At 40.6% G+C, this 19,101-nt stretch overlaps 1 protein-coding gene across 18 annotated transcripts in view; it reads right to left on the bottom strand.

Annotated features, from left to right (window-relative positions):
- ADD1 (adducin 1) overlaps positions 1-12,376 on the bottom strand; it is a 59,206-nt gene extending 46,830 nt beyond the window's left edge. For 4 of the 18 annotated variants that reach the window (XM_057426765.1, XM_057426769.1, XM_057426779.1 and 1 more), the window contains exon 1: positions 11,967-12,105. The gene's annotated coding sequence lies outside the window, so the exon portion shown is untranslated. Of the gene's footprint in view, positions 1-11,966; positions 12,108-12,192; positions 12,215-12,293 lie in introns of those variants that run through there. The other 14 variants (XM_057426772.1, XM_057426773.1, XM_057426782.1 and 11 more) reach the window with 8 other exon arrangements.
- Between the last annotated feature and the right edge of the window lie 6,725 nt (positions 12,377-19,101).

Raw genomic sequence — 19,101 nt, 5'->3', positions numbered from 1 at the left:
TTTAGAAAAAAGAGTGTCACCAGCTAACATGACAAAATATTAAAAAAGGTTGACAATATTCTCACATGAGATAATCAAAATGCCAGATCTGAATAAGCTGCTGAAAATATAAATTATTCCAATATTGACTGCATCCCCTTCAGAAGAACTAGCACAGGCCACGCATACAGGGGATGCTATTCTAGACCACACAATGAAAGATGGTTTCAGTTTATGACAACTGCGCAATACGCAGATTAAACTCTGAGAGATAAATTAATTTAAAAAAAAAACAACTAAGAAACGCATATAAAGCCAGAAATCTTTTTCTTCTCTCCAGTGTTGAATTGTGTATTTTCAGTTAAGCAAATTACCTAGTTCACAATATGGGGGAAATTGCTAAGCTTCCAGTGTCATATTCATCAAGCAAATTAGAAAATAAATTGCGTAGCTTTTCAGTAGTTATTTCTATTATTTCTACCAATCCAATGCAACACCTTTATTTATTTGAATGTGACACCTTTTCAGTCACCATGACAAATCCTACACAATCCGGTCAAAAAAAAAAAAACACCACACTTTAAGAACAAAAAGTCAAGCTAATCAACTTGTACAGTTTTCTTACTGCACATTAATACATTCTTCCAGAATACTAGTATTCCTAAAGATATTCTGCTCATTGGCAAGAGTTTCCAGATGACATCTGTTCAGTCATCCACTCTCTGGAGACCATTGCCAAACAGTTTCAGACTTTGGATTTTTTTGGTTTATTATATGATACTATCTCTAGCTCACACCTGTTTAACAGTAAGTGACATGACAGAATGTCTAAACAATAAAGCAGATGAAATACAATTAAGTCAATATTCATATAACAGTGAACACTCCCTCAAGGTTTAAAGTGTTAACTATTATTTATCAGCTTTTAAAATTATAACTGCCACGCACTTTCCCCAAAAGATTCCATTTTGGGATGTAACTTAGCTAACATTAACAAACATGTCCAAAGTACCATTTAAGTCATTGATGTTTTGCCTATGCAATTACTTACCATTCATATTAATAATTATGTGTGAATACAGCAATTTAAGAGAGTAAGATCTAGCCCTCAGTCTTCTACATTAGTTCTGAAAACATTGTGAACAAAGGAAAAAAAACTTGTGAATAAAGGAAACAAATCCAGTTCAAGCACACACATAGGGCTAGTCACTGCTTTGGCAATTATTTATACCTAAAATCAACAGGAAATTCAGCTAACAGCTGAAGGGAAGTCAATAACACACATTAAGCACAGTCAGGAAGGAACCTTTCAAACATCATTAAATTTCTATCCTGTCCCAACCAAACTACTTTCCATGCTTGAACTTCCTTCCAGAAATGAAGCTTTCACCATGAACATTCAGACAAATACAAAGAGTTACAGAAGAGGAAAATATAAAGCAGATACTGCATTCCTGCCTCCATTTCTGTTTGTGTAAAAAACATATCCAGTAATGTGCGCTACTGAGATAGATGAAACAATTGCACAAATGAGCATTTACAACTTTTCTCCTGGGTCTGAAATACCTCAGCAGGAATTAAATCATGACTTAACATGCCCTAACAATTGAATAAATTAGAAAAACAATGTAACCTCAGGCAACACGAATCCCCAGTTTGCCAGTTAGCATCCTTCTGTCAGGAAGGAGGCAGTAGAACCCTTTTCTTTGTCAACCACCAATCTTCTATTACATATTATTGCAAACACAAGCACAATGCTTCCTCAAAAAATTACATTCCAAGCTTATTAGATAGACAGAGTCTTACAGCAATATACAGGAACAGCAGGGCAATACACAGCAACTTGGTACACAGAGTTTTCACCACATCACCCCTTCAGCTTGCACTAACTTGTAATTTTTTATAAACAGCTCAAAGGAGAGTTTGCAGAGAAATATGAAGACAATGAAGTAGCTGTGCATATGTTGTGGGCAGCTTCCTTCCAACACACAGGACAGCATGAGAAGAAAACAATACAGGGCTTATTATCAATTCTGCTCAATTCTGTGTTGGCTTGGGGTTTCTTAACATAAACATATATCCACTACACAAGATATAATGTAGTGCGCGACATGAAACAGTATTTAACATCCTTCTCTAACATTTATTATACCCATTTATATACCCTAGAATGCAACTAGTCTGTCCAGGAAACAGACTACCCATGTACCCACTGATATCTGGACACTATCTGGTCAAAGTGACTGCATCATCTTTGACTAACACCACAGGAATCATGGGAACAAACAGCTGTTCTGGGTTAAGGGGTTCGAATCCCAAAGTACTGTGGAAAACTACATTATATTCCCTCCCCCTCCCCTTATATAAGCTAACCGGCTCCATCTTAAAGACAGCCTTATTCCAGTACTCCTAAGGGAAGGCAGTTGCAGACTTCTATGCCTCTGTTGCTTAGGAACCATCTTTTCTAATTTCCAGACTAGGTTTATTCTTGGATAGTTTATGCCCATTTGTTCTTATACCTCAAGCTTAAGAGGCTCCTTTTATCCACCTGTGTTGTTTCACTCATTCTAATGAAGAACAACCTCTTTCATGCTTTGTTTTCTCAGATCAAACAAGGCGTTCTGAGTCCACCTTAGAGAACAAACTCTCCATTCCCTTTGTCATTCCAGGAATCAGTCCCTGCACCTCTTCCAGTCCAAACACTCTTTCTTACTTGATGCCAGGTGATACGTATTAGACACAATATTCCAGATAAGCTTTCAGCAGTACCAGAAACATGTTAATACCACCTTACTTCTTTAAAGGAAAATATTAGTAGTGCAACAACAGTATCTTTGTTTTCCCCATACTTTTCATAGTTGCTAACTTTTGATAGGTTCGTCATCCTCAAGTGTTGTAAGAACATTTTAATTTTTTTAATGCTATTAAATGACTCCTTTTTCTACTGGTCACGTCCTAAGGTCTCAACTTCGTTCTGTGCAAAACTACTTTAGTATTGATGACACTTGACATCTGATGAGAAAAATTGAGATTGGCATAAGAAGTAGGAAATCATCAGTGTTGTTAATGAATATACTAACTCTTAAAACTGATCCTTGACACATTCCACTACTAACATATTTCCAATACATCATCTTCCGGTCATCCAGTTCTATCCATACTCGACACACCCTGTGACCATTCTAAATCAATTTTCCCAGAAACATCACTTTAGTTTTTACATGGAATCATATCACACATTATATGGTACCTAAGTTAAAAGAGGTCAGCTCTAACCATGCACCCTCTCCAAGAAGTCAGGTGTCTTAAGAAAGAGATGTTAAATTTCTCCATCAAAGCCTTCCTCTGTTGTTCATACCCTATTTTCATCTTACCTCCATATAGAACAGCTTCTCTTTTTAAATTTAAACAAAACCCTTAATATTAAGGTCATGTTAATGATGCAGTAACTAGCCCAAAATACCTTTTCTATACTGACTACATAGGTGCTTGAAATCTACCCAATACCCTTCTGCTTTTATATTTGATAGCAATTCTTGCATCTAAGTCTCTAGTTACACAAACTACCTATTTCAAAATTCCAGAGTGAATACTGCATAGTCCCACTGCTATGCACCCTGCAAGTTCAACTTTATCCTTATGGAAATCATTCTTATAACCTCACTTCAGTGAGATCTATCTGCCAGTGCACATGTGTTAGAAACTGTCTTCAATCAAAATCAAGACAAACTTTTCATGTAGTCTTTCATCTGCATCCACATTATTTTTAGTCTTACTTCATTGTCCCCATGCTTCCTGACAAGTCTTTTTCAGGTTTTCTGCTTACTCCTGATGCTCCTCTTCAGTTTGCTATTAACGTTGTTGGATCTTTCATCTCCACTTTCTTGCGTATGAAATAAAATCAAAGTTTGGCAAGAGAACAAATACTTTATACACTTGCCAGAACTACCTGTATTTATTGCCATATCAAATGTTCAGCCATGTCACAAACGGCTGAAAGCACCTAATCAAATAAGCCCTGAATGGAATGGCAATACAATTTGGATACTAAACTAAGATATGGCCTTTGCAATTTGAATGTGCGCTTCTGCAGTTACAATTATAAACAGCTTTTCATGACATTCAGAGAGGGGTTTGGGTCTTATTTTGTTGTAGCTGGGCCTTTTTTTGGTGGTTTTTTTTTCCCCCTATAAATGATACATGCCTAAAAAAAACTATTAAAAAGATTAATTCCACAAGGTCTCCCCAGAGCTAGAAAAAGAAGACAAGTTAAGGCTGCTCCATTTCAGCATCTGTACCTCAGATGTTACATCCAAATGAAAAAGAAAAAAGGCAACCACACAAACTGTATTATCAGTATTTTGGTTTGAGAACATACGCACAGCTATTATAGAATTTGCTTAAAGGAAAAAAAAGTCTACAGAAAGAAGGTTCAAATTTAGGATTACTATAGCAACAGAGAGGAGGGAGGGGAAAATTACCAGATTACTCTCTCAAATCATCAAATCCTTGAAAGAATAAATTTAGCTTTCAGTTTCAGGCAAATGAACTGAATTTATCCTATTCATGAACAATTAACATATCAAATCAAGGATTAAATTGCATAATCCAAAATTGTAGTACAAGTTGCAAACACCAAATTTCAGACTGAATGACCTCACCTTTTCCTGCTACCATTAAGTATTTGGTATGACAACAGGTCTTCAAACTGCCCACTGATAACAAATAGAGCATTATTTAGGAAGGTGTCTAATCCTGACTGAAGGTCTGCAACTAAAGAGAGGCATTTGCCTCATTCTTAAGTGACTCCATGAAGTACACTACTGAAAATACGCAATAATTTGCCCCCATTTGACTTGGAGGTATGAGGAATTACTGAAAATATAGTTAACTTATTACAGAACTAAAGTATTTCAACAACATATGTGAACACAAGCAGTGACTTAATGACCTGAAAACCTGAGAATGCAGAAACACGCTTAAGCTCTTTAAATAGGTGACACTGTGAAAAATAAACCCAGGATACCCTAAGTAACCAACTATTCATGTATTTTCATTACGCAACCTTACAAGACTGGGGTTGCTTTAATATATGCGTAAAAATAATTAGCATAACAGCCACTATTCCAGTATCAAGCAAGAAATATTACACTTATGTCAATGACTGAAGAAAAATATCAGCCTACTGGGAGAGCAGCTATTTCAATACTTTAGCCCTCTCACACTAGATAGTACCCCAAACCCATTAAACAAGCAGTGGAAGTGGCAAATGCAGCTAAAAAGGTTTATTTTTGACATTGTGAGCTTTGCTTGAGGCATGGAGGGGTGTCTCCCCACTTTAATGCTAAGTATTGACCCATAAAGACTCTAAGCCTCCAGCAACTTTTCCACCAGCCAGAACATTCAATTAATAAGGCTGCCCTCATAATTTGCAAGACTGCCTAAGTCCTGCTTTTCTGGCTGACATTCAGGTTTTAACCATGCTTCCCAGCCTTCTGTTCACCACTTCTGGCTTTCACTGACCAGCTGCCAAAAAGCTCTTTATTTTCTGGTGGCTGAGCAGGCCAGAGGACAGTTTAAGAGACTACCTTCTTCCAATTTGTGCAGCAAACTGTTCACTGTGTTCTCTGCTCCTGGCTCCTCCCCAAATTGCTACAGTGATGGAAAACTAGAGGATACTGGAAGGACTACCACTCCACAACTATGAAGCAAGGGTACAGGCATCTTAACTGGGGTTTCCTTGCCCTTAAATCAATAAAGAAAGGAAATGCCTTAGGATCAACAACAAAGACTACTACTCAGATCCAGAAGATGTCCCATGTGTCGAAATTCTTACCTTATGCTGCAATCACAAGCACCCTCTCCTTCCAGGCTAAAGGCAAGAAGCTCAGTCTAAAATGATCCATATAACTCAGCAGTATCCAGGTAAGTGCAGGTTCTAAAGCACATTGAAAGTAAAGTGGGAAAACCGCATAGGTAGACATTCAGCTGCAAGTAGCAGCAATCAAAAAGAACAGGATGGCCCTCTCTAACTCCAAGGCACAGAAATCCACCACCTTTCCTTGAAACTTCAGACATAATAGCTTTCCCTTAGATTAATCATATGTATTTTATCTCACTCTCCATCCAAACCATGTACAATCCACTTACTTTGAGAAAGCTCTAAAGAATTTACTAACTTCTTACCTAAATCCCTAAATTAATTTCATGTGTACGGTTGAGATCTAAGCAAATATCTAAGATCATTTTTAATCTATTTTTCCTGCCTATTAATAGATTGCAAAATAATTTAACACTGTGCTGCAAATGTTCTACATAACCAAAAAATATTTACTCTTATATTTCTGGCCACTGACACTTTATGAAAAAATAAGCTACAAAAATGAACACCATTTTCCTGACATAGAATCACAGAATAGTTAGGGTTGGAAAGGACCTTGAGATCATCTACTTCCAACCCCCCTGCCACGGACAGGGACATCCCGCACTAAACCATGTCACCCAAGACACTATACTACCTGGCCTTGAATATCTTCATCCTTAATTCACTCACAAAAGATATACAGTTCTTTGGAAATGCTTCCAAGTTATCAAAATTATCAGAATATCTTTGAAAACTCACCAGCTAGTAAATTTTACTTTAAGGGAGGGAAGGGTCATGGAACACGATACACCTCACCATATGTACTAGCAGGCCTAAAACTGATATCCACAGTAAGGAAAGAAAATGGGACTTTGGAATCAAAATAGAATCTTGTGCTTTACACTGAATCTGTTATTCAAGTCATATGGAAACTTGAAGTGATATTCAAAAATAAAGCAACACTTTAGTTGTATAGAATTTTACCTAAAAATCATTAAATCCTTTTCAGGAACTGAAAGCACCTACAGAAATATGTCAGAACTAATGAAACATGATTTTCCATAAACTCAAGTCTCCTATGCTTCCCTATTTATCCCTTCTTATCCCAAGTCCTCATGTTTCTCCCCCTACATCTTGTTGAGCCCACCCTTGCTCCCATCTTTACCACTAGGTCACTCAGGGTTGGCCACGTAAGTGGCAAAATACATGACAACTGGTCCAGAGCTACCCATACACTGACTGGCAGGGAACTGTCTAACAGCTACACAGACAGATGATCCTGCTCCTCAAAACAAACCAGGTGCCATGCCCCTCTCTTAGTGGGGACACAAGTCTAGCCATCAGATTATCCCATTACTGGCACAAACTTTATGTGTTTGAAGTCACCTTTTTCCTGGTATATTTAGCTGAATGTAGCTAACAGGTTCAGAAGTTGAAGAGAAAAATAAAAGAAGTGCCTTTAACTTCAGAGTACTTTAAGCTGTGTTGATGCAAGATTACTATGCAAAGCTTGGTTAGACAAGATACTGGTTTTGATAAAAAAACCCCACAAGTATACTGCATCTCTCTCTTAATGCACATAAGCAGCAATATCTTCTTTTGCTGATTAGACAGAAGGGATGTTTCACATGCATACATACTTTATAAATTTTCAGCAATATTTAGTAGTGACAATACCTAAAGAAATTATTTCATCTGTTAAAAGAAGATTAAACTGAAAAGCATAACTTATCCTTCACCTCCCTAGTCACAATGCAGAAACAGTACCTTTACACTCAGCAGTGTATAACAACAACAACACAACCCCCAAGAAACAAACAAACAAACAAACAAAAAACACCCCTAACAAACTCCCACCAAAACACCACAGAAGACAATCTTCATGGGTTGAGGTTATCCCAAACACTTTCTGGTTTAATCTGGTATTAGGTATAATAAACCTAAAACAGCATATCAGACCTCTCAAGATTCAAGATCCAAGATCCAAAACAAGATAGAGATAAAAAGCATTAAAGGCACCACAACGAGATTTTGAAGTTTGCACATGCAAAATGAAATCAAACCTAAACTAAGTTTCAATGGCTGCAAGTAAAATTGCAGGGTTTAAGACAAAGTTGCTTTTACAAATTTACTGATTCCAACCCAAAACCTAGATGATGTGAGTGTAGCAGTTTGACTTCTCCCCAGTCTTCAGTGCATAAATGTACCACAACATTTATCTACTCATTTGATGTGAAAGTATCAAAGATACCATAAAATGTTACTGATTAACTGCATTTACTGCTTGCTGTTTCCATGACCCCTTTTCAGCAATTCAATTAGGCATACGAGAGAACAAGAAAATCTCAGAACTCTGAAATATTTTACTCCCTACTTTTTCAGTTTCATGAGTCAAAATCTGAAAACCATACATAGCACATGGTTTGAAAAAAAAACCCTGAATCATTTAAAAAGACAAAGCCCAATACATTAGTCAATTAAAAATGCAAAGGAATAATTGATTAGTGTGAAGAACACAAACTCCAGATCTCAAGTTTTAAAGAGTAGCTCTTAATATCCTAGTTTTAAAACTGAACTGAGTTGCGCTTTCACATAGGTTGATTTTTAATTCATCTGCAGAAAAGCCACTCAAATAAGCCATAGTGTAAAACCCTTCCGGTGTCCCGCTCAGTAACACAACTGATCTGAGGTTACAAGGTTGATCTTTCACTGAATAATAATTGCATCCAAAAGAGCAGGCAGAGATCATTTATCAAAATGAAATCTACCCAGCAAGGTCAAAAGGAGGAAGTTAGGAAGGTGCACAAGTTGTTACTCCTGTTTGGCTACACCTTTAAGGACAACATTTTCAGTTTCTCCTTAACAGGTAAAGAGTCAACCCAGCAAAGGCAGCAAGCATACATGCTGGTCAGCAGCTTGACTGACTGGCAGTAATTATTTACATGCATCCCTATACTAAAACTTAATTGCCCCTGAAATTAAGAAGTTAGGCTGAAAATTCCCCAAAGTAGCAGCAATACTTCACATGATTGCTGGTTAGAATGTTAAACCAGAGCCCTCATGACAAATGACATCACCTCAGCCTATACCTGATTTGAAAAGGAGTAGCTCCAACAAGGGCGTTTCCCGGAGTCTCTGCCCTTACAACTTCTGCAAGTACCAGCCACTAAAGTTTCTGACCTGACAAGACCACAGCAAACAATGTCCTCTGACTAAGTACGACAGAAACCAATTATTTGTTTCAGTTTGACTAAATATTATAAAGATTAGTCTCAATAAACAACAGATGTTTAATGAGATGGTAACAAGTTATCATAAAGTTATGTTGAACATTCAAAAATACTACTCTAGAACGCTGTCATTGTACATGCAATACTTTAAAGCGGTAAGAAAAGTAACCAGAGAGGAGGGTAATATTAAAGTGAAAATCATCATAGATCAAAGTATCTGTATAACCAGTCCTCTTCTGCCCCTGATGAAAAGAAGCTTTCCTCAGGAAATTCACTTGTTTACATGATTCACACTTTACAGCTTTCTTTACCAACAGGTTTGTACTGCTACTGTTCTCAGCCCTACCAAAAAGGAGTATTTTTGAAGAGAAATGCTGGTTAAGTGGCACGAGTAGGTTATGTTTTCCTACTCCCCTGAGAAGGCTGATTAAATTATATGAATGAAAATTGCAAAACTCAGGTAATCTAGGAACTTCTACTTATTTTAAAAAATACCTGCCTTTGAATCTGTTAACATAGGAAATGTATAACAGGAAAGTTTTAGACAGGCTCCTCAGCAGATGTCAAATGACCTGCACAAAAGAATGAGCAGTTCAAACTTGCATTTGTTGAATTAAACACTGCTCACAATCAGTTTTTAAATATAAAGCACCTATCATTCTGAAAGTGTCTACTATTTAGTTACAGCATGAATTACTGATACAATGTTATTTCAGACTGCTTTCTATCCTGCAGGACAGTCCAAGAGTAAATTCTACTTTAGAAGCCATGAAAATCAGAAATGTAATGTTATTTTTTACTTCAGGTTCTCATGCTTCAGGTGTTCTCCACCCACAACAGAAGCAACACTTCTCTGAGACGCTTTCCTTCATAAAAGTACAGGTCAAGTTTTGTTACTATGAAATTTTCCCTCAAAGCAGGACTGGCTCATTGGCATAGCAACAGTTTGGGATTTACAAAATACTCACTATCCACCACTGCTCCAGTTTGTAAATAATTAAAAAAAAACTATTTCTACAACTCAGAAAAGCTGTGGGTACAAGATTTACTGTCCATCCTCCTCAGAGTCAGAAAGCACTTGTCACATATATGCTGTTATGCTTAGTAGCAATCAGCATGCTAAGCACCCTTCTCCTAGTCTGAAACCTCCAGTTGTAATATTTCACTCCATTTATTAACAAAATCGGCTGCTTCAAAGTTCAGCTTCTTCCTCCTATAGCAAATCACAGAACGCTGACTGTGGAGTTTCACTAAAAGCACTTCATACTGCGAGGCTACCCTTCAAAACCCAGGACTTGAATAGGGCAGAAATAGCTTGAGCCTCACTCCTGTGAAAGTTCCTCAGTGCTCAAATGGGTTTGCCCACATAATCTCATCAAATGATCCAATCCCATACAAGAAAAATAACTTTTAATATTGATAGCGAATCTCAAGGAACGAGAAAAGTTGAGTCATTTTCTGCTGGAGACATCTAGCATAGATCTGTTACAGAAAAATACCGATTCAGTAATGACCTTCTACATTCTGCAGCATTAGCGAACTATACTCTAATGAACTCACTGGCAAAACATGCTGCCTCAAAACTGTCCTAAGAACATCACCAAGTTTAAGCTCTGTAATTGAAGCAAACGACACAGATCATTATGTTCACTTAAAACTACATCTGTATGATCACATCAAATCTGCTTACTGAATATAAAAAATTACCACTACCACCTGTTCCAGAAGTCCAGTCCATAGTTGCATTTTTTTTTCCTCACTTATTATACAACAGCTCTAAAAAGAGTACTTCCTTATTGAGGTACAGAGTTGTTACATCAATAAATATAATAAAAAACAGAAGCCTATTTTAGAAATAATTTGTATTTTTAAACCAATTTTTTTTGTTCTATAAAAAACAACAAATTGTGGCAGTTAAGAACTCCCAAGTATTCTGTTAACACATCCAGTCACGTTACAAACCCAGAGCTGTAAATAGCCAGCGTGCATGAAGATACCTGTAGCTTTCAGCAAAGCATACAGAATTTATCTAGCAGTAGCTGCAGTTTGGGAATTCATAAACTGAAGAGAGACGTGGTTTGTAAAGCTCCGTATAAGCCATAAATCATTAGGCAAGAAAACAGAATGCGTTTGGCATATGATAACGTTGTGACTTATAGCAACTTTCCAAAAAGCAGAGAATAAAATAAAACCAGCAACAAGCTCATGCAACTGAGCTACAGCAGTATCTCATAAAAGATTCAAACCCAGTGCTATTCCTAGCACCCTATCTCAGTATATTTTTCCAGCTTGACTGGATTTTCCCCCTTTCTAATTGCTAGTTTTAACTAAAGCCAATGTAGATTAAGAATCAACCTTAAAAGCAGCATGGATTACGTGCAGAAGGACAGGTAACATTCTGAATCAAAAGCAGGCACTGGAAATACTAAAACAGAGATACCCCTTCCAGCAGAAGAAACAAAACAGCTGCCCGTTCGCTGCTGCTGGTACCCTGCCAATCAGTAACACCGCACAAACGCGCCGCATCTCCTCCTTCATTCCTGCGTCCTCTGCGGGCGATTATTTGGACGCTCTAATGCCCGCATTTCGCTAACCGTAATCAGGTCGTCACCTCGCAGCCTAGAGGAAGGGGCAGGTGAAGCAGCAGGGCGGTGGGCAAGGGGCCGCAGACGCATCGCTTGGGTGCAATGAAGATTTAAACGCCGAGCAGCCGCTTCCTGCGGCGGCGAGAGCAGTGGGAGCATCGCACCGCGCTCACCGCGGCAGGCCCGTAGCTCCTGAGGGAGTGCTGACAGGAACCTGCCCCTCCGACCCCCGCCGCCCCGTCCAGCTCAGCATCTGGGGACTCCCTCGTTGTGCCCCCCACCACCCCAGAGTGCCGACATCGCCCTTACCAGCCGCTCACCGCAGGCACCGTGCGAGCGGCAGGCTGCTGGGTTTTCCACGCACACACACCCCCCACACCCGAGCGCTGGTTGTTTTCCAGCCAGAGACACCCCCCGCCCCTCTCCTCCCCGCCGCCCCGGGCTAAACAAGCTGGTTCCAGCCCCGGCCCCCCGCCTCCCCTCCGCAGAGCCCGCCTCTCCTCACAGCCTGCCCGCCACCCACGGCTGCACCCACCCGCCTCTCGCGGATCGTTAATGGCTGTGCCCCTCCGCTTCCCCCCGACCGCTACCGGCTGCGCCCCTCCTGCGCCTCCCGCCTCCGCCAGCAGCACTCACCCGAGGGCAGAGGAGAAAGGGGGGCAGCAGGAACAGGCTCCGCCGCAGCCGGTGCCCCCGCCGAGGCTGTCGCTGTCTCCGCCCCGCCGCACTCCCTCCTCTTCCTCCTCCCCCACCGTCGCCACCGAGCGCCCCCCCGCTCCCCACAGGGTGCGGCTTCCCGAGCTTGCAGGCCAACAACCACGGTGCCCATTGGAGGGCGTGAGCTCAGCGAGTAAGGGGCTCTGCTATTGGTGGAGGCAGGTGGGTAGGCGGAGTGTGATGGGGACGGCGGTGGTGACCGAGGGAGCGGGCAGCGGAGTCGGGTTTGTGCCTCGTCGGTTGCGATAGTTCCGCACGACTGACACCCCCGACATACGGGCTTCTTGTGGAGCCGCATCCCTTCAGAAAGAAGCAGCGAGTTGTCTGGGAAGCTTATTTTACAGCAGGCTGGGAGACAGGAGCGGAAATCAAGTAATTGCCAAGGAAGCGGTACGGTAAAGGGTTCCTTAACACAGAGAGCTGGCGGTATCTAATCGCTGGGAGCTCAGAGCCAGTCGAGATCCATCCAGACGTGCAGATACCCAGCGATAGCAGTCAAGTGTAAGAACTGCATTGGTGAGGGTTAGAGACACCTGTCAGAACTGAAGGTATTTGAGTCAGTCGAATATCCTCGGGATGTTAAGTTCCAGTCTAATGAGGAGTTGTATACCTGATTCAGGAAGTGTGCGGATATATTGTATAGCATGCATATAGGAGGCCTGATTAGATCTTTATAAATCATTCCCTTAGATCTTCTAAAGTCCTTGAGGAGCTCTGTTGGTAGTATAACTCCACAGTGTGTTAGGCACTGCAAATAAAGCAACAACTGTAAGGTTCATTTCTCCTATTAGCTACCTTTTTTCCTCCTGTATGTTTTTACTGTCATTTCTATATCATTTTAATACTGCTGTTTTACCCTTTTTTTTTTTTTTTTTTGAAACTTGAATAGTGTCTGCCTCAGGTCATATAAAGAGTTGGTGCTTTCAGAATCACTAAACTTCTCTTTTATATTTACCTCTAACACCCAAATTATCCATACACTCAGTAGAAAAACAGATTCCTGCAAGCAAAACGTGATGGGTACCTTCAAGAGCCATGAACATCTCTTCCTTGTAATATGGGAGGAATCTAGCCTGCTCCAACCACCTCCACTGAGGAAACATGCTCTGCCTACCTAGTTCATGCTGTCTGGCAATTAATCTTCATTTCTTCACTGTTTAGAATGGAAAAATAGGCCATAGAGATGTGTGTAAATTCAACCACCAAAAACGGTGGTTTGGTGGTGAAGTGCTGACACAATGATTATGGCATGTCTGACAAAAAAAAACAATGCTGGACATAGGTCTGCCTAGTGCAAAACATGCCACAACAGGACACATGTTAGTGTAATTACTAATAATTAGCAGATCATGTCTGAGGGGTTTTTTGGTAAGAACTGTTGCAGTAGACCTGAAACATTAAAGTCACTTCATCTGCCTAGCGTTGAATGCTGTTAAGTGCAGTAGGTATGTTTATGTACCAGAGAGCATTCTTTTTGCCTTTGTTCAAAGCCTGCTCAAGGAGGTACAGGGTCTACTGCAGGGTCCAACCACCAGCCTCACACCTTGCATTCCCCTTGGCACGCTTGTGACTACCTGCCAAAACTCTCCTTCATCTTGTCACCTCACTTACCTTTCTTTCCTAGCCATAGCATTCAAAGCATGAATCTTCTTGTCTGATAAAGTAAATGGGAGAACAGATCCATGTTAAAACTAATTAATCAAAAAAATGCTGCTTTGTTGTAAAATGAATGGGTCTCTTCTCCAGTTCGGTGCATGGCTGCAAGATAAGCAGTGCCAGGAAGGAGGGGGATATTAAGGACAGCAGCAGTGCCCCAGGACCAGAGGAGGGCAGGGTCATTTCTTGCACTAGCAGTGCTGGATTAGAGTGTTTGTGTAACTGCCAGGTGTGGTGTCACAAGCAGCTTAGGCCGATCAAATGATGCATTTTATCATCCCATCTGTTTGCTCTAGTGAAGTGCTGCAGACAAGTGCTGTTTCTGCTGTCTCACTCTGTGGCCTGCCCACAGTTCCTCCAGCCTTCCCCTTGCATCTGGCATCATACCCCACAACCACGAGGCCAGAGATGTTGTTTCACTTGGCTAACCTGGTGGAAAAGCAGAGGGGTGAGGAAGGGGTGAGGCCAGCTTTCTGCTGGATCAGCCAACTCCACCAACTCACTGTGCAGCCCAAGACTACTGAAGCAGATGCATGATGGTGTTAACCTTGCCTGTTCAGTTTTTGGCCTGAGCAGGTTCCTGGACTTCCTCTACCCAGCTGTGGGAATAGTAAGGCTGGTGTGAAGGCCAAGGCAGGATTACATGGGTAGAAACAGAGGGGAGGACATGTATACCCTGACAGGTACTAAAGCAGTTCACTGTATGCAGAAACAAGGCATCAAGGACAATCTGAAAAAGCACTTGTGTGTTATTTTAAGACATGAAGAACTTGTCTGTTAGCTCTTACCAGCGTGGTGTTGTTTGGTCGGTATAGGTGTTCAGCTTGCTGACTGCTCCACAGGAAATTGTTTTCCTCGGCAGGCTCTGGGCTCAACTCGCATCATACAATCTCAAGTAAGAGAGTCAATACCAGTGTATTTATTTATACATTATTTTAGTTTGGTTTTACTAGGTATCAGAAAAATAAGACTGTACAATTATTTTTACACAACCAACCTCTTTACCTGGCTTTAGTGCTCCTTGATGACCAAACTTTACAGCTACCTGTGAGAAGCACAGCAGTAGGCTAATGTCACATATCTTGCGTCATGACATTTATCTTTTCCTTTATATGTGATACACTCATTCTACAAAAGCAGTTCCAGGTCAGTTTTGTTACCTACAGACTAGGAATGACAGTATCACAGAATCACAGAATGGTTTGGGTTTGGAAAGGACCTTAAGATCATCCAGTTCCAAGCCCCCTGCCACGCGCAGGGGCACCTCACACTAGACCATATCACCCAAGGCTCTGTCCAACCTGGCCTTGAACACTGCCAGGGATGGAGCATTTACCATTTCTTTGGGCAACCTGTGCCAGTGTCTCACCACCGTCACAGGAAAGAATTTCTTCCTTATATCTGAACATGAACTTCCCCTGTTGAAGTTTGAACCCATTACCCCTTGTCCTATCACTACAGTCCCTGATCAAAACAGGTCTTTCCCTCTTGGCCTGTCAGAGCCATGGAAAGTCTATTGACCAGGCAGGACTTGCTTCCCAGCTGTGATCACTTGTTTTCATCTCACAGAGACTTTTTACTGCACTTCCTGGACAAAGTTCTGGTTTCTTTAAACAAAACAATGCCACTACGTGATTTTTCTGCTGCTGTTCCCATAGGCCTTCAAAAGGGGAGTCTTGGTGTTGAAACTTCCATGTCAGGTGCCAGCAAAATAAAAGCTGATACTGTAGTAGTTGTACCAGACTTGGCGTGGTGGGATGGTGTGTGTAGGAAAACACAAATTCTCTCTACGAATTACCCTGGAAGTGCTGTGTGTGTCCCTGGTACCTGGTACACACACTGCTGGTGGTGGCAGAGGTGGGCTTACACGCAAGGAGCATTACTATTAGTAACTAGTTACTACCAGGAGGGTTGGAACTAGATGATCTTTAAGGTACCTTCCAACCCAAACCATTCTATGTTCTGTGTAAAGAAGGAGAACTTCCCCAGTGATTTGAAATTAGTATGTGGGAACAATCTTTAATGTACATATATATATATACACACATAAGAAATATTTGATGGAACAACCACATGGAAGGTAAAAAATAAATGTATTCTGATCTGTTTCATCTTTCTCCACAACCAAACAAAAACACATCTGAGGATTATCTGAGGTAAAAAACATAAAAAACAAGAAAACTGAAGCAGCAGGTGGGAAAGGGCAGAGCAGCTGGAACAGGCTGACACTAAATGTTGCCAGATTTTATGCACTGTTCAGCTGAGAGGCCACTTTGGCTTTAAGATTGACAAATATTGACTTTATGCTCAGGGGGATGTAGGGAAATTATTCTGCACAGTTGAGACTAAACGTAAATCTAGCTTCATGGTTCAAGCTTGTTAGTAACAGGTTCAATTAAACACAACTAAAGGTGCAACGATTGCTTCAGCCAAAAGGAACTCAAGCAACCAATGGTTTTAACATTACAACACTCTATGGAGGTTTGGGTTAGGCTTTTCTAAAATCCTTTTCCAAGTAGAGCTGATTCTTTTAATTGCTGTATGGATGACTTCCTGAGCATCACGTACCTTTAAGATGTATGTTTTCTGGGAGTTGCTTCTGTAGCAATTCCAGTGTCGGGACAGCTGCTGAGATCATTTTTAGCTGCTCCCTAATGACACCCTCATCCTTCAGAGGAGAAGGAAAAGTGCTTTTAACAGAAGTTAGAACTTTTGAACTAACTTTAGAACCGAAAACATCCCCAGGAGAAAGAAACAAAGAATGGAAAAAGAAAAAAAGGTACCCGGGCAAGTTCAAAGTAAGGAGGAGTGCTGAGAAATGTAAGAAAAATATTATAAAGTATTTAATATTTTAATCATTGTTATGTACAGGAGAAAAGTAATTAATGTTGGGAGAAGCTTTGTAATCTTAGAATATCATGTTTTGAATTCCTTTAAATTGTGTTTAATTTTTAAAGGCACATTTCAGGAGTACTCCCGTGGTTGGGCTGTGGCTGGAACTTCACTGAGAAAGTAAATAATGAATGCTAGTGCAGTGCAAATTAATAACCACTGGAGTCTGAAGCAGACAGCTTGTGAGGCCACACCTCACATCTTTCTTCTTCAGCCTGGAATAAAACCCTTTAATAAGTTTACGTGGAAGAGGCCCTTCTGTTTCCTGTGGGCTGTTGGCAGACCTTCCAGATCATCTTTTAAATCACCAGCTTCTGTACTAGCACAAGGCTCAGTCCGTGCAAAAAGCTTTCAAGGTCAGAACTGAAGTGCCCATCAGCCTCCCAGGGCAAGAACAAGCTGTGCCAGGACTGTACAGAGGGGGAGTTGGTGCAAAGTGATTGTTAAAAGGCAGAAGTGGTGACTCAAAAAAGAGTTTGGTGCTGTTCCCTGGGTTTATATATCTACAGCTCTAACCCCGCAAGCAATTATTACTGTCGTTTCTGTGCAAACCAGTTCCAGTAGAGATAGGTGTGAGTAAAACAATGTTAAAAATGAGTCTTTTGAGATCTCTATGATTACACACCCATTAAGGCTATGTCATGAATGCAAGAGTTTGGGTCACCCACTTCCCTGGTAAGGAGATGCTGTAAGGAAGGCGGTGCAGGTGTGGGGTAGCAGAGACCATCCTGTGATTAACATGCAGGAATGGAAGTCCTGAAGGAATAGATTTTGGGGTTGGCTATGCTATGAGGCTTACTACATACCCTAAGCCCACATTTCATCTGATTTTAACATGAGCTCAAATGCTACCTGATGTAAAAGTTTTAGTAGCCTTTGTTATTTGGGACTTTAGTTCTCTGAGTATTTATAGTAAAAGTACTATGAGCTCTCGTCTTTAAGGGGTTGTAATCACAGTTATCTCAAGCACTCCCATTGCTAGATAGTAACTTTCTTGACATCGAGGAGTTGGCTGTTTAGTAACAGAAACTATTGCAACATCATGAGATTTGCTGCTAGAAGAAGTATTTCATGTTGAGACGAACTTAACTGTTTAGTGTTCAGACTAACTTTAATACTGCACCATGTAGATAATTTAGGCAGTGCTCAAATGTCCACTATGTAAATTCTACCTCAAAGTATATTTTAAGAATAATTTAAATGCATTAGCATAAAATTCATTTTATTATCATCTAGATTAAAAGACATTCAAATGAGTAATTTTGCTAAACAACATTGCTACGTGTATAAGAAAGACAAGCCAGAAGATATCTTACCTTTCGAAGAACTGGCCCATCAAGTTGCCACCTCAAGTTAAGCTTTCATTTCCAGCTTCTATCTGAAGTCATGCAAGACCGATTTCTACCCAGATGACTTGTACACTCCGTATTCCCGTTGCTGGAATCTCTGCATTGAACAGCCTGACCTGACCAGCAGATGTCCCCAGATTCAAAATAACTGATTACAGCTTCAGAAATCTTTGGCATCCTTTTGAACGTGCCACAGCCCAGCACACCAGAGGCCACCAATACTTTCGCTGCTTATTTACCTTCTTGTAAAACCCGAAGTTCTGAGCTAGGGAATACTTCACTGCTGGCACAAAGCGCCCTTATTGTAGAAAGATTGGGTTTACTTGTTACAATACACTGCCTATTGATTGACAGCCCCTTGTTGAAATCTTTCTTTTCAGAAGCACCCTTAATATATTTCCCCTGAAAGAACACCACCACCACTACACCCAGCATCACCTGGAACGGTCTTTCTTGGGAGTTTAGATCTAAGAGGCAAGACCTTTCCAAACTAGGATCAATGACTGAGTTGGGTATTGTTAAAACTTACAAACTGCATTTTCCTGGTACACCAAATACTGCTTTTACACTTCTCCACAAACTGTTTTAAAGCTACAGAGCTTGCAGGAGGTTATAGATGCAGAAGGCCTATTTGTGGGGAAGGAAAGAGGAGAGCCAGATTAGCAAGAGGTGTAGGAGACAGACTGAGCCACACAATCAAGCTGTGCTCTCTACAAACATCAGATATTTAACTGCATCTAATTCTGCACAGAACAGACTAGTGTGCAGGAGCAAGATGACTTGGAAGAGAGAGCATAAGCAATTGCAAATTTGTCTGGAATCCTTCTACC

Source organism: Pezoporus wallicus, unplaced genomic scaffold (genome assembly GCF_028554395.1).
Source record: "Pezoporus wallicus isolate ANWC-B61680 ecotype Strahan unplaced genomic scaffold, APGP_CSIRO_Pwel_v1 scaffold_13239, whole genome shotgun sequence".
Taxonomy (NCBI): domain Eukaryota; kingdom Metazoa; phylum Chordata; class Aves; order Psittaciformes; family Psittacidae; genus Pezoporus; species Pezoporus wallicus.
Note: the sequence above shows the minus strand (reverse complement) of the source record. Positions and strands in the feature narration are given on the sequence as shown.